Source organism: Eleutherodactylus coqui, chromosome 13 (assembly GCF_035609145.1).
Source record: "Eleutherodactylus coqui strain aEleCoq1 chromosome 13, aEleCoq1.hap1, whole genome shotgun sequence".
Taxonomy (NCBI): Eukaryota; Metazoa; Chordata; class Amphibia; order Anura; family Eleutherodactylidae; genus Eleutherodactylus; species Eleutherodactylus coqui.
Genome location: NC_089849.1, coordinates 126,765,807 through 126,778,360, shown reverse-complemented (window position 1 = coordinate 126,778,360; position 12,554 = coordinate 126,765,807).

The window sequence follows — 12,554 nt, the reverse complement described above, 5'->3', positions numbered from 1 at the left end:
TTTTTAAGTGTTATTTTACTTTTTGCAGACTCCACAAAGTATATAAATTTAGCAGTAATTTTTCACATTTACTAGCAAATTTCAAAATCTAAATTTTTTAAGGACCAATGCAGTTCAGACATAGTTTTGCCGAGCCTGTATATCAGAATCCCCCATGAATTGCCCCATTTTAAAATCAGCACCCTTCAAAGTATTCAAAATGGCATTTAGAAAGTTCATTAACCCTTTAGATGTTTTACAGGAATTAAAGGAAAGTGCATCAAAAATTAGAACAGTTCCTTTTTTCTACTGATTTTCAATATAAAACCTTTTTTTTTATATAAAACAGTAGGAGTTAGCAAAGAAACAAAACTTGGAATGTATTACACAGATTCCGCAGTTTTTAGAAATGCCCCATATGTGGACGTAGCCTGTTGTATGGGCACATGGCAGGACTCAGAAGGATAGGAGCGCTTCTTGGCTTTGTGAATGCAGATTTGGCAGGAATAATTTTCAGACCCCATGTAGTGTTTGCAGTGCCCCTGAGGTAGCAGTACATTTGAAACCCCCAATAACTGACCCCATTTTGGAAACTACACCCCTCAGGGAATTTATTAAGGGGTGTAGTGAGCGGTTTGAACCCACAGATGTTTGAGGAATTTTTTTTAACAGTTTGAGTTCAATACGAAAAAATCCAATTTTTCACATAATGTTTAGCTTTAGGCCCAGATTTTCATTTTTCACCAGTGGCAGAAGGAAAAACGTACCCCATGATGCGTTACCCAGTTGCTCTCGAACACGGAAATGCCCCATATGTGGACGTAGCCTGTTGTATGGGCACATGGCAGGACTCAGAAGGATAGGAGCGCTTCTTGGCTTTTTGAATGCAGATTTTGCTGGAATAATTTTCAGACACCGTGTAGTGTTTGCAGCCCCTGAGGTGCCAGTGCATTTGAGACCCCCAACAACTGACCCAATTTTGGAAACTACACCCCTCAGGGAATTTTTTAAGGGGTGTAGTGAGCGGTTTGAACCCACAGGTATTTGAGGAATTTTTTTTAACAATTTGAGTTGAGAACGAAAAATTCACATTTTTCCAATAATGTTCAGATTTAGGCCCAGATTTTTATTTTTTACCAGGGGCAGAAGGAGAAAACGTAACCCATGATGTTACCCAACAGGGAAATGCCCCATATGTGAATCTAAACTGTTGTTAGGGCGCAGGGCTCAGAAGGGAAGGACTTAGCATGTGGCTTTATGTACAAGCTGTGCGAAGTACATCGGGGTAAAACGTCAGGGTAAAACATCAGGGTAAAACGTCAGGGCAATAAAAAAATTAAAATTTCAGGGACGTGTGGTAGATCTTAAAACACTCATTTATACACAGGCCGGGTTGTGTGGGGCACGTTTCACACTGGTATACGGTGTCTTATCCCCTGTTTATAGCAGACTCTGCACCTCTTTTGGGGCCTTCCCTTCGTCGCAGTGGAGGGAATTTCACTGAGAAAATGCTGCCCTGGTACAATTCTTGTGGCCTCGCTTCCAGAAGTACTGGGCCTCTCCCCCACCTCCTGGTCCCCAAATATTAGGTCCTTGATAACTTCCTCTTGAAATTCAAGGAATGTCCCCCTGTGGCCTGCACCTCGGTACAGCACGTAGGCATTATACAGTGCCATCTGTACGAGGTGCACGGCCAGTTTTTTGTACCACACCCGTGTTTTCCGCATGGCTCTATAGGGCTCCAGTACCTGGTCTGATAGATCTACCCCTCCCATGTACTTATTATAATTGAGGACGCAGTCTGGTTTGGAGGTCTCTGCACTGGTACCTCATACTGGGCAGGGGGTACTGCTGTGGCCGTGTATTGTCGTCAACATAAGGACATCCCTCTTGTCCTTATATTTGACGCACAATACATTGTCGCTGCATTGGGCCCGGCTCTCACCCCTTCTGAGCAGTTGCCCAAGCAGCGTCTTAGGGAGGCTTTTTTGATTTTTCCGAACAGTGCCACATGCCACTGTTCCTCTGGAAGCGAGGCACTGAAACAGGGGGACACTGGTATAAAAGTTATCCAGGTACAGATGGTAACCCTGGTCTAATAGTGGGTGCACCAGTTCCCACACTATTTTCCCTGTTACTCCCAGCACGGGGGGGCATTCTGGGGGCTCAATTTTAGTGTCCTTCCCCTCGTAAATACGGAACTTGTGGGTGTACCCTGATGTACTTTCGCACAGCTTGTACAACTTCACACCATACCGTGCCCGCTTACTGGGCAGGTACTGGCGGAATTTTAGCCTCCCCTTGAAGTGTACCAGGGACTCGTCTACTGCAATGTTTATCTGTGGGGCATACGCCTGGGCAAACTTGGCGTTAAAATGGTCTATTACGGGCCTGATCTTATACAACCGATCGTAATTGGGGTGATCGCTGGGGGGGCACAGCTGGTTGTCATTGTAGTGCAGAAATTTTAAAATACACTCAAAGCGCGTCCTCGACATCGCCATGCGGAACATTGGGGTGTGGTACAAAATATCGGTAGACCAGTACGCCCTGATTGTTGGCTTCTTTATTAGCCCCATGGTTAGTATAAGCCCCCAAAATTTTTGTATCTCTGGTGCATCCACAGGGGTCCACTTATCGGGTCTGGCATAGCTGGAGGTGGGATCTTCTTCTATAAAATTCTGGGCGTACAAATTCGTCTGGGTAACAATATGGGCAATGAACTCTTCAGAAAAAAAAAACTTGAAGAAGTCCTTCCCTCTGAGCCCTTCCGTGTCAAATTGAATCCCTGGGTTCCCAATAAAATCAGGGATCTGGGGTCTGTAATCTTCCGGGGTACTCCAGTGAGCATCTGATGCATTGGGGTCAGTGGCGGTCCTTGGACGCCTTCTCGGGGGTGCAGGGAGCTCAGACTCGCTGGATGAGGATGAGGATGAGGAGTCGGAGAATGCCAAAAAAGTGGGGTCGTCATCACCACTACCTGAGTCCGAGTCTGATGCAATGATTGCATACAGTTCCTCTGAAGTGTACCTCCTGCGGGCCAGATTTATATAAAATGGGGCACACGGGGAAAAAGTTTTATTAGATGGGACACTGCGGGATGGGGTGACCACGGGACGGGGGTCGGAAAGAACGCGGAAACTTATGTGGTGTATTCACGTGTGTTTTGTTTTTTTTCTTTTTTTTTTTTTTACACAGACGAATACACTGACACAACACGGACTAACGACACACTACACACTAGACGGACTAACGACACGCTACACTAACTAATGACGGGTGACGGGACAGGTAACGAAATGGGAACAACAGGAACTTTTTTTTTTTTTTTTACACCAAGGGATACACTGACTACACGCTGCGCTACACTACACTGCTGATCGCACGCTACAGCTCACTCACTACACTTCTGATCACACACTACAGATCCCTCACTCACTACACTACACTGCACTTCTGATCACTCACTCCACTCTGCTACACTACACTGCCTGATCAATCACTCACTACACTACACCACACTGATCACTAACACTCACTCCACTACACCACACTGATGACTAACTCCTCTCCACTACACTGATCACTAACTCCACTCTGCTACACTACACTCCACTACACTACACTCCACTCCACTACACTACACTCACTCCCTGCCTAATCTACACACTAATCGCTCTTTTTATCACACAGATGTAACACACGTGCTCTCTCTACAAGCACCAGAAACACACTGCGGTGCTTGCAGACAGAGCCCCTACTGTAAACAGCGCGAAGTCTGCTGCCGCGCTGTGATTGGTCAGGGAGTTTTTCCCTGACCAATCACAGCGATCGTGGGGGAGGGACCGCTCTGATTGGTCCGCAGCCCGGACGCAGCACTTGTCTGCTGACTATGTCAGCAGACATCACTGCTGTGTCGCCGCGATTGTCACCGCGGCGACACTTTAATGACATGACGTACCAGGTACGTCATGTTGCGGGAAGTATCCCGCTACCATGACGTACCAGGTACGTCCAGGAGCGGGAAGGGGTTAAATAGCACCATTGAAAAATACAACTCGTCCCGCAAAAAACAAGCCCTCATACAGCGACGTCGATGGATACAAAAAGGAGTTACGATTTTTTTAAAGGGGGGAGGAAAAAATGAAAATGGAATTTAACAAAGGGCCGCGTCATTAAGGGGTTAAATGGTGTGCAGGGTTTAGTAATGGGGATTACTGATAGAGAGTGGGCTGTTGCACAGATAGGTGAGATGTATACTTTAAGCTGCTGAGAGTATTCCCCAGTAAACCCGTCTGTCCCTTTTGTTTTGTGTTATAGAGTTAATGTGCATTGTGATTTGCGAGGAAACAAGAGATTCTACTGGGAGGATTTGAGAAAGGTGGAATCTAGTAAAGGAGTTTACTGTGTCCAGAAATTTCAGATAGGATAAAATGAGCAGGCAGAGTAGAATACTGCATAGATCCAGGTTGTCCAGGAATTCCAGAGAATGGGAAACAAAGCAAGCAAAGATAGGGGGCATAGAGCATGTGACTTGCTGAAGGAAAGGAACAGAGTATGTTGGGAAATGAGAATAATGGAGGGGGGTTGGGTTGTAGACAGACCGCAGAAAAGTTTTCAGAGATAAGTGGGCCCTGGCAGATGGAGGGGGGTGTTTCAGGCTGATGAAGGGTGGTATAGAGTATCAAAAGGGATTCCGAAAGCAGAATTGGGTGGGGGAGGAGGTGAGAGAGTAGTGGGGGATGTGTATTGCCTGTATCATAAACAATGTAATGCCTTTTTGTTGACTAGAGCCCATCCCAATGATGGCGACCATGCTTGCAATGTTTGAAACCCCACATAATGTGACTCTGCAGCAAGTGTGGGGAGCCCCGCCCTCATTCTGAAATTATTTCCTCCCATGTGCTCACTTTCAGGGTGTGTGACGTCACTTCCGCCCCCTTCAATCAGGGACAGGATTAAGCCCCGCCCCTTCCACCTCCAGCAGCCATCTTGCCTCACCCGGAAGATCTGTAGCCCCTTCCTTCCTTCTCCAGCAGCCATCTCGCCTCACCCGGAAGATCAGTAGCCCTGCCCCCTCATCCTCCAGAAGCCATCTTGCCTCACCCGGAAGATCTGTAGCCCCGCTCTTTCTGCCTCTGGCGGTCATCTTGCTGCACTCGGGAGGCCTAATTCCCCAATGCCACTGTATCCAGTGCTCACATCATCGTTGTCTAAGGGCCTTGTTTGACCAGACTTTATTACGCTCCAAAATTTGGCCACCTTGGAAGTTCAGGGAAACCAACCTTTGTTCCTTGAAAAGATGCAGCTTAGGACATAGTAGATGACTAAGCTGGTTTATAGTGTATAGAAGATTGGAGTTGATGCATGGAGGACAGGGGACCCATGAGCAGGGGACCCCCTCTCATGGTGTGTTCCCAGGGGCTCTGTTTTCCGCTGCCTGCTTCTCCAGTGGATGTTCAGACAGATTATGTTAAGGAAGGCTCCTACAGATGGAATAATTTCCCTACAGTCACCCAGCAAACTTTTTCGCGCAATTTGCCAAAAGTAGTTTAGTTTTAATGTGAGAAAGAGGGACTTAATTGCTCAGAGTAGGATGTCAATTCATCCGCATTCTTTCGTTTTTTCCTTATGTCTTTGTATATTCTAGTGACAGTCTCCACTGAAGCTATAATTTTATTCAGTCAAACAGTGTAATTCCCTAAAAGCCATTTTGACTGGGTGGCTGCTAATAGGCTTTTTTCACCACTCTGTTGCTTGTGTTGCGCCCCCTTGTGTTTGAAATGCTGTGAGAGAAAAAAGGGTATTTTCGCTCAGATTCTGCTCCATACAAAGTGCTTGTTTTTGTGCCTCTTGGTATCCTTTTTTAACGTTGTACTACTTTGAACCGGACTACTCCTTTTTCAATTGAGTACAAGCCAGCAAGGAAAGAAAGGATAAATGGACTAAAAATGAGAGCAGCAGAAACAGGACAGCATATGGTGAATAGTCAACAGTACTTGCCTACCACGGTTCCTGTATCCCATGATGGCCCAGCTGACACACGGAAATATGCAACTAGTAAAGCAGCAATAACGTCGAGGCTTGAATGAGGACGGGCGACTCCTGAGTTCTCTGTAGCTGCCGCATCATTCGTCCAGTTTAGCATGATCTATGCCATAGGCAAGTCAGGACAGAAGGGAAAAGGTGCCCCAAAGACACTTGCCTAGACCACTCTACCCATTTCAGGGATTGCAAATTGACTACATTCAACTCCCACCTGTTGGGAAGTATGAATATGTGCTTGTTGTTGTTGATGTCTTTTTGGGTTGGAGGCCTACCATTACCAAGGCAAATGAGTAGGTAACCGCAAAGAAGCTCATGAATGAGGTAATCTGCAAATATGGGGTACCAGAAATGATTGAGTCAGACAGAGGTACGAACTTCGCAGGTGAAGTAATGCAACACATCATGTCTGCTCTGGGTGTATCCCAGGCCTCTTACACACTCTACCAACCATAGAGTAGTGGAAAGGTGGAGAGACTTAATGGCACGCTAAAAAGCAAGATGCTTAAAATGACGCCGGAAATAGGGCTACCCTGGACAGACTGTCATCCAATAGCCCTATTCAGTGTTGAATATACAACCAGGGGGATCATGCATTATCTACCTACTAGATTCTGTTTGGGTTAGCCTCAAGGATAGGTTGCTACTATCCCCGGTAGTTACAATTAAAATCTGATGTGTTGACTAAGTATGTGATTTCCCTTGTTAAAGTACTAACCAAAGCCTATGTATAGGTGTTCTCTTCCAGACTCAGAGTCAGACACCTAGACACATATCTTGCAGCCTGGGGGTTGAGTGTATGTCAAGAAGTTCCTCAAGAAGCACCCTCTTGAGCCTCGATTTGATGGTCCCTACCAGGTGCTTCTGACTATTGCCACAGATGTGAAACTAGCTGAAAGACCTACTTGGATCCACGCTTCACACTGTAAGAAAGCCTCAGACCCGGGAGAACAGGCTTAGTCATGCTGTAGACATTACTCTGGTTGGGACTAGTGAGAGAGGAGGGTGGCAACTGGAATCCTGGGTCGGAGGAATATGAGGGTACGGTTACCTTCTGGTATAACTCGTCCAATAGCTACATATTCCTTCAACTATTGTACTGTGGTCCCGTGTCTAGGAGCAAAATCCCACCGCGGGCCAGAGTCAGCTCAGTCCAGCTGGTTATATGGTTTATACCCGAGGAATACAATATGTTTGCTCCACTGATAATGTCTGGGGAGAAGACTGCCGCTATAAGCGATATGGTAGATGCTCCCGAATGGAAGCCTTCACCTAGCCCGTGCCCGTAATTAACCCCCTATGTCCTAAAATAAAAAAAACTAGCAAAACATGATGGTCATAGCCGACCCTACCTTTGAGGACACCATGACAGTAGAGATTGGCTACTCTGACCAGAATCTCTGGTTGGAGTGGATGAGAGCGACAAGTCTGTTTCAAGTGCGGTAGTGCTCGACCACACTTGGGGACGGTCCCCCTAAATCTCCCTGTAGATGCTGAAGAGTGGTTCCTTAGTCTCTTCACTAACACTTCCACTAATTACACTACTTGTGAGAAGTGGAAAAAGGAATACTCTATAACTACTTAAGCGTCTTGCCCCAGAGAGAGTATTACTGACTACCCTGGAAACTACACCTGCCATGCAAACAGGCAGGGTAAAGGGAGATTTTTGGGGAACTCACCAACAGGTATTGCACCTCCTACAGTACGATAGGAGAGGAATGGACACAGAACCAGGTCCAGTCCTTAGGAGACGTTTACTGGCTTTGTGGGAACATGAGGTGGAGGACCCGCCTGGAAGGTAATCGGACAGGGAAGTGTGCCTTAGTAAAGCCCTTATGCTCCTCCACATCCTGTCAGACAGCATTGAGAATAATGATGTTACCCCCAACTCTGCCTGTGTTCTGTGGATTTCCTGTCATGTTGGTCTATCCTTGTCTTCTGCATAGGTACGGTGGTTCCTTCCTGTCTTGCCACTAGGCAGCGCAGGGTCAGTGTTGGCAGCCTGGACCTGTCCACCTTTGGGGCTATCTCCAGGAAGGGACATTGGTGTGGGTGAAGGTCAGGGAGTCCCACGCCGTGCATACCTGTGCACACTACTAGTATTGTAACATTACCCTAGAGAGAGAAGAGAGGCTCCTGGTGGTAGTTTTGATCTAGACGTGTAAATTGACGTCATAGGACAGCCAAGGGGGGTACCTGATGAGTTTAAAGGGGTTGTCTCGCGGCAGCAAGTGGGGTTATACACTTCTGTATGGCCATATTAACGCATTTTGTAATGTACATCGTGCATTAAATATGAGCCATACAGAAGTTATTCACTTACCTGCTCCGTTGCTGGTGTCCCCGTCTCCATGGCTCCGTCTAATTTCGCTGGCTTCTTGCTTTTTTAGACGGTCTTCTGTCTGGTGAATGGGGCCGCTTGTGCCGGAGAGCTGCTCACCGCGTCATCGTAGCTCTGCCCCGTCACGTGTGCCGATTCCAGCCAATCAGGAGGCTGGAATCGGCAATGGAACGCAAGGAAGGAGAAGAAAATCCACGGTGCACCATGGGAGAAGACCCGCGGTGCAGCGTGGGAGAAGACCAGCGGCGCCATCTTTAAAAGAAGAATAGAAGCTGCAGAACGCTGATGCAGGTAAGCGCAATGTGCTTTTTAAAAACTAACCTATGCTTTCTTTTTAACAGGGCAGAATGCGGGGGTAAGTGAAAAAATTTTTTTATCGCTTTCGCCGCGAGACAACCCCTTTAATGCTAGAGACCAAGTTAAAGCTCGGTTCGAGTCCACTTTTTTTCCAATCATTACGATAAATAAAAATGTTGACTGGATTAATTATATTTAATATAATCAGCAGCAGTTTATAAATTACACCAGAGATGCCTTGTAGGGACTAGTCGACCAATAGGACCTACCTCGAATATGACTTCTCAAAATAGAATGGCCTTAGATATGATTTTAGTTTAAAAGGGGAGTGTCTGTAAGATGATAGGGGAGACTTGTACCTACATCCCAGACAACACGTGACCCGCGGGTAAAGACGCAGTTGCCATTAAGAAGCTGACCGCACTATCAGAAAAACTAAAAAGAGCTAACTTTTGGGACCAGTACTTTCCATGGATGAGCGGGTGGCAAAGGATCCTGGCACAGATGGGTGTCGCTGTTGTATGTGAACTGATTATCTTTTCTGTTCTAGTCTGCTGTGTTATCCCCTGTGTCAGAGAGACCTGTAAAACTGCCGCTGGAAAAAGCCGCCCCCACAATGAGTTTGCTGGATGCATCCCCAGAAGGAGTGAACAAATCCTACAACCCCTTGAAGACCCTAAATCCTAATCTTCAACGTGCTTCAGTTATAGGGTCACCTGGAGAGGACTGTGAAAATTACCAGGGAAAGTTAGAGAATAGACATTTCAAGGGGGGATTGTAGTAGAAATGATGATTAGTTAGCATAAAATGTCTATTGATCTGTTATATTATGCAGCTGTAGTGATTGAACTCTGTAGAGGCTAATGGCCGCATAATTTCATTATGGTAATTGCTGGACAATGGCATGGTGAAAGATGTGTTCTATAACATAAGCCTAATGTAAAGCTCTAGTGCAGCCTTTTAACGGTTAAGTCACATTGCTATACTGTAAGACTGAAGGTATATCTATCTTGGGCGTCTTCCCCCGCCATTTCCCCCTCTTAACTTCTGAGACAAAGAAGTTGATTTTTGCCTGACCACATGTTGGGGAGACAAAGGCTGGCTTCTACACTGGACCTGAGAGGGTGTGGGGAGGGGGATTCTATATGGCTCAATGAATGAAAATATATATGTTATTGATGTCATATGTTATATGCCCATAAAGGGCAGGTATTATGTGTTTTAATAAAACTGAGGGTCTAAGAATTGTACACCCAGACCCAGTTTAGATCCGAGACTAGCAGCTTGTGTCTGACTGGTTATTATAATGCATGCGCACGTCATACTACATAATTAGGTTTTTGTGTACAAAAATCGCAAAACATAAAACACTGTATGATCTTGGTGTCACAGGATTTATTCACCACACTGAATGCTATAAACAGGAAATCTACAAAATAAATGTCAGAATTTGTTTTTTCCCTGATTCCCAAAAAAAAACAATGATAAAAGTTATACTTTAGATGGACCCAAAAATGATGCCATTAAAAAATACAACTTGTCCTGCAAGAATCACCCGTCATGCGACTGCGTGGACGGACACATTATAAGTTGTGGCTCCCGGACGGCGGAGATGAAGCAACTGAAAAACGAGCCTTGAAGGTGTAGACAGGCCCGGTCACTGAGGGGTTAAGGTGCGGACAGGCCCGGTCACTGAGGGGTTTAGATGCAGACTGGACCTGTTACTGAGGGGTCACGTTGCAGAAAGGCTCAGTCACTGAGGGGTTAAGCTGCAGACAGGCCCGGTCACTGAGGGGTTAAGGTGCAGACAGGCCCGGTCACTGGGTAGTTAAGGTGCAGACAGGCCCGGTCACTGAGGGGTTAAGGTGCAGACAGGCCCGGTCACTGAGGGGTTACGGTGCAGACAGGCCCGGTTACTGAGGGGTTAAGGTGTAGACAGGCCTGGTCACTGAAGGGTTAAGGTGCACACGGCCCGGTCACTGAGGGGTTAAGGTGCAGACAGGCCCGGTCACTGGGGGGGGGTTAAGGTGCAGAAAGGCCCGGTCACTGAGGGGTTACGGTGCAGACAGGCCCGGTCACTGAGGGGTTAAGGTGCAGACAGGCCCGGTCACTGAGGGGTTAAGGTGCAGAAAGGCCCGGTCACTGGAGGGTTAAGGTGCAGACAGGCCCGCTCACTGAGGGGTTAAGGTGCAGACAGGCCCGCTCACTGAGGGGTTAAGGTGCAGACAGGCCCAGTCACTGAGGGGTTAAGATGCAGACAGGCCCGGTTACTGAGGGGTTAAGGTGTAGACAGGCCCGGTCACTGAGGGGTTAAGGTGCAGACCCAGTCACTGAGGGGTTAAGGTGCAGACAGGCCCGGTCACTGAGGGGTTAAGGTGCACACAGGCCTGGTCACTGAGGGGTTAAGGTGCAGACCCAGTCACTGAGGGGTTAAGGTGCAGACAGGCCCGGTCACTGAGGGGTTAAGGTGTAGACAGGCCCGGTCACTGAGGGGTTAAGGTGTAGACAGGCCCGGTTACTGAGGGGTTAAGGTGCAAACAGGCTCGGTCACTGGGGGGTTAAAGTGCAGACAGGCCCGGTCACTGAGGGGTTAAGATGCAGACAGGCCCGGTCACTGAGGGGTTAAGGTGCAGACCCAGTCACTGAGGGGTTAAGGTGCAGACAGGCCCGGTCAATGAGGGGTTAAGGTGTAGACAGGCCCGGTTACTGAGGGGTTAAGGTGCAAACAGGCTCGGTCACTGGGGGGGTTAAGGTGCAGACAGGCCCGGTCACTGGGGGGGTTAAAGTGCAGACAGGCCCGGTCACTGGAGGGTTAATGTGCAGACAGGCCTGGTCACTGAGGGGTTAAGGTGCAGACAGGCCCGGTTACTGAGGGGTTAAGGTGTAGACAAGCCCCGTCACTGAGGGGTTAAGGTGCAGACCCAGTCACTGAGTGGTTAAGGTGCAGACAGGCCCGGTTACTGAGGGGTTAAGGTGTAGACATGCCCGGTTACTGAGGGGTTAAGGTGCAAACAGGCTCGGTCACTGGGGGGTTAAGGTGCAGACAGGCCCGGTCACTGAGGGGTTAAGATGCAGACAGGCCCGGTCACTGGAGGGTTAATGTGCAGACAGGCCTGGTCACTGAGGGGTTAAGGTGCAGACAGGCCCGGTCACTGGGGGGTTAAGGTGCAGACAGGCCCGGTCACTGGGGGGTTAAAGTGAAGACAGGCCCGGTCACTGGGGGGTTAAGGTGCAGACAGGCCCGGTCACTGGGGGGTTAAGGTGCAGACAGGCCCGCTCACTGAGGGGTTAAGGTGCAGACAGGCCCGGTCACTGAGGCGTTAAGGTGCAGACAGGCCCGGTCACTGAGGGGTTAAGGTGCACACAGGCCCGGTCACTGAGGGGTTAAGGTGCAGACAGGTCCGCTCACTGAGGGGTTAAGGTGCAGACAGGCCCGCTCACTGAGGGGTTAAGGTGCAGACAGGCCCGGTCACTGAGGCGTTAAGGTGCAGACAGGCCCGGTCACTGAGGGGTTAAGGTGCACACAGGTCCGGTTACTGAGGCGTTAAGGTGCAAACAGGCTCGGTCACTGAGGGGTTAAGGTGCAGACAGGCCCGGTCACTGAGGGGTTAAGGTGCACACAGGCCCGGTCACTGAGGGGTTAAGGTGCAGACCCAGTCACTGAGGGGTTAAGGTGCAGACAGGCCCGGTCACTGGGGGGTTAAGGTGCAGACAGGCCCGGTCACTGGGGGTTTAAGGTGCAGACAGGCCCGGTCACTGGGGGGTTAAGGTGCAGACAGGCCCGGTCACTGGGGGGTTAAGGTGCAGACAGGCCCGGTCACTGGGGGGTTAAGGTGCAGACCCAGTCACTGAGGGGTTAAGGTGCAGACAGGCCCGGTCACTGAGGGGTTAA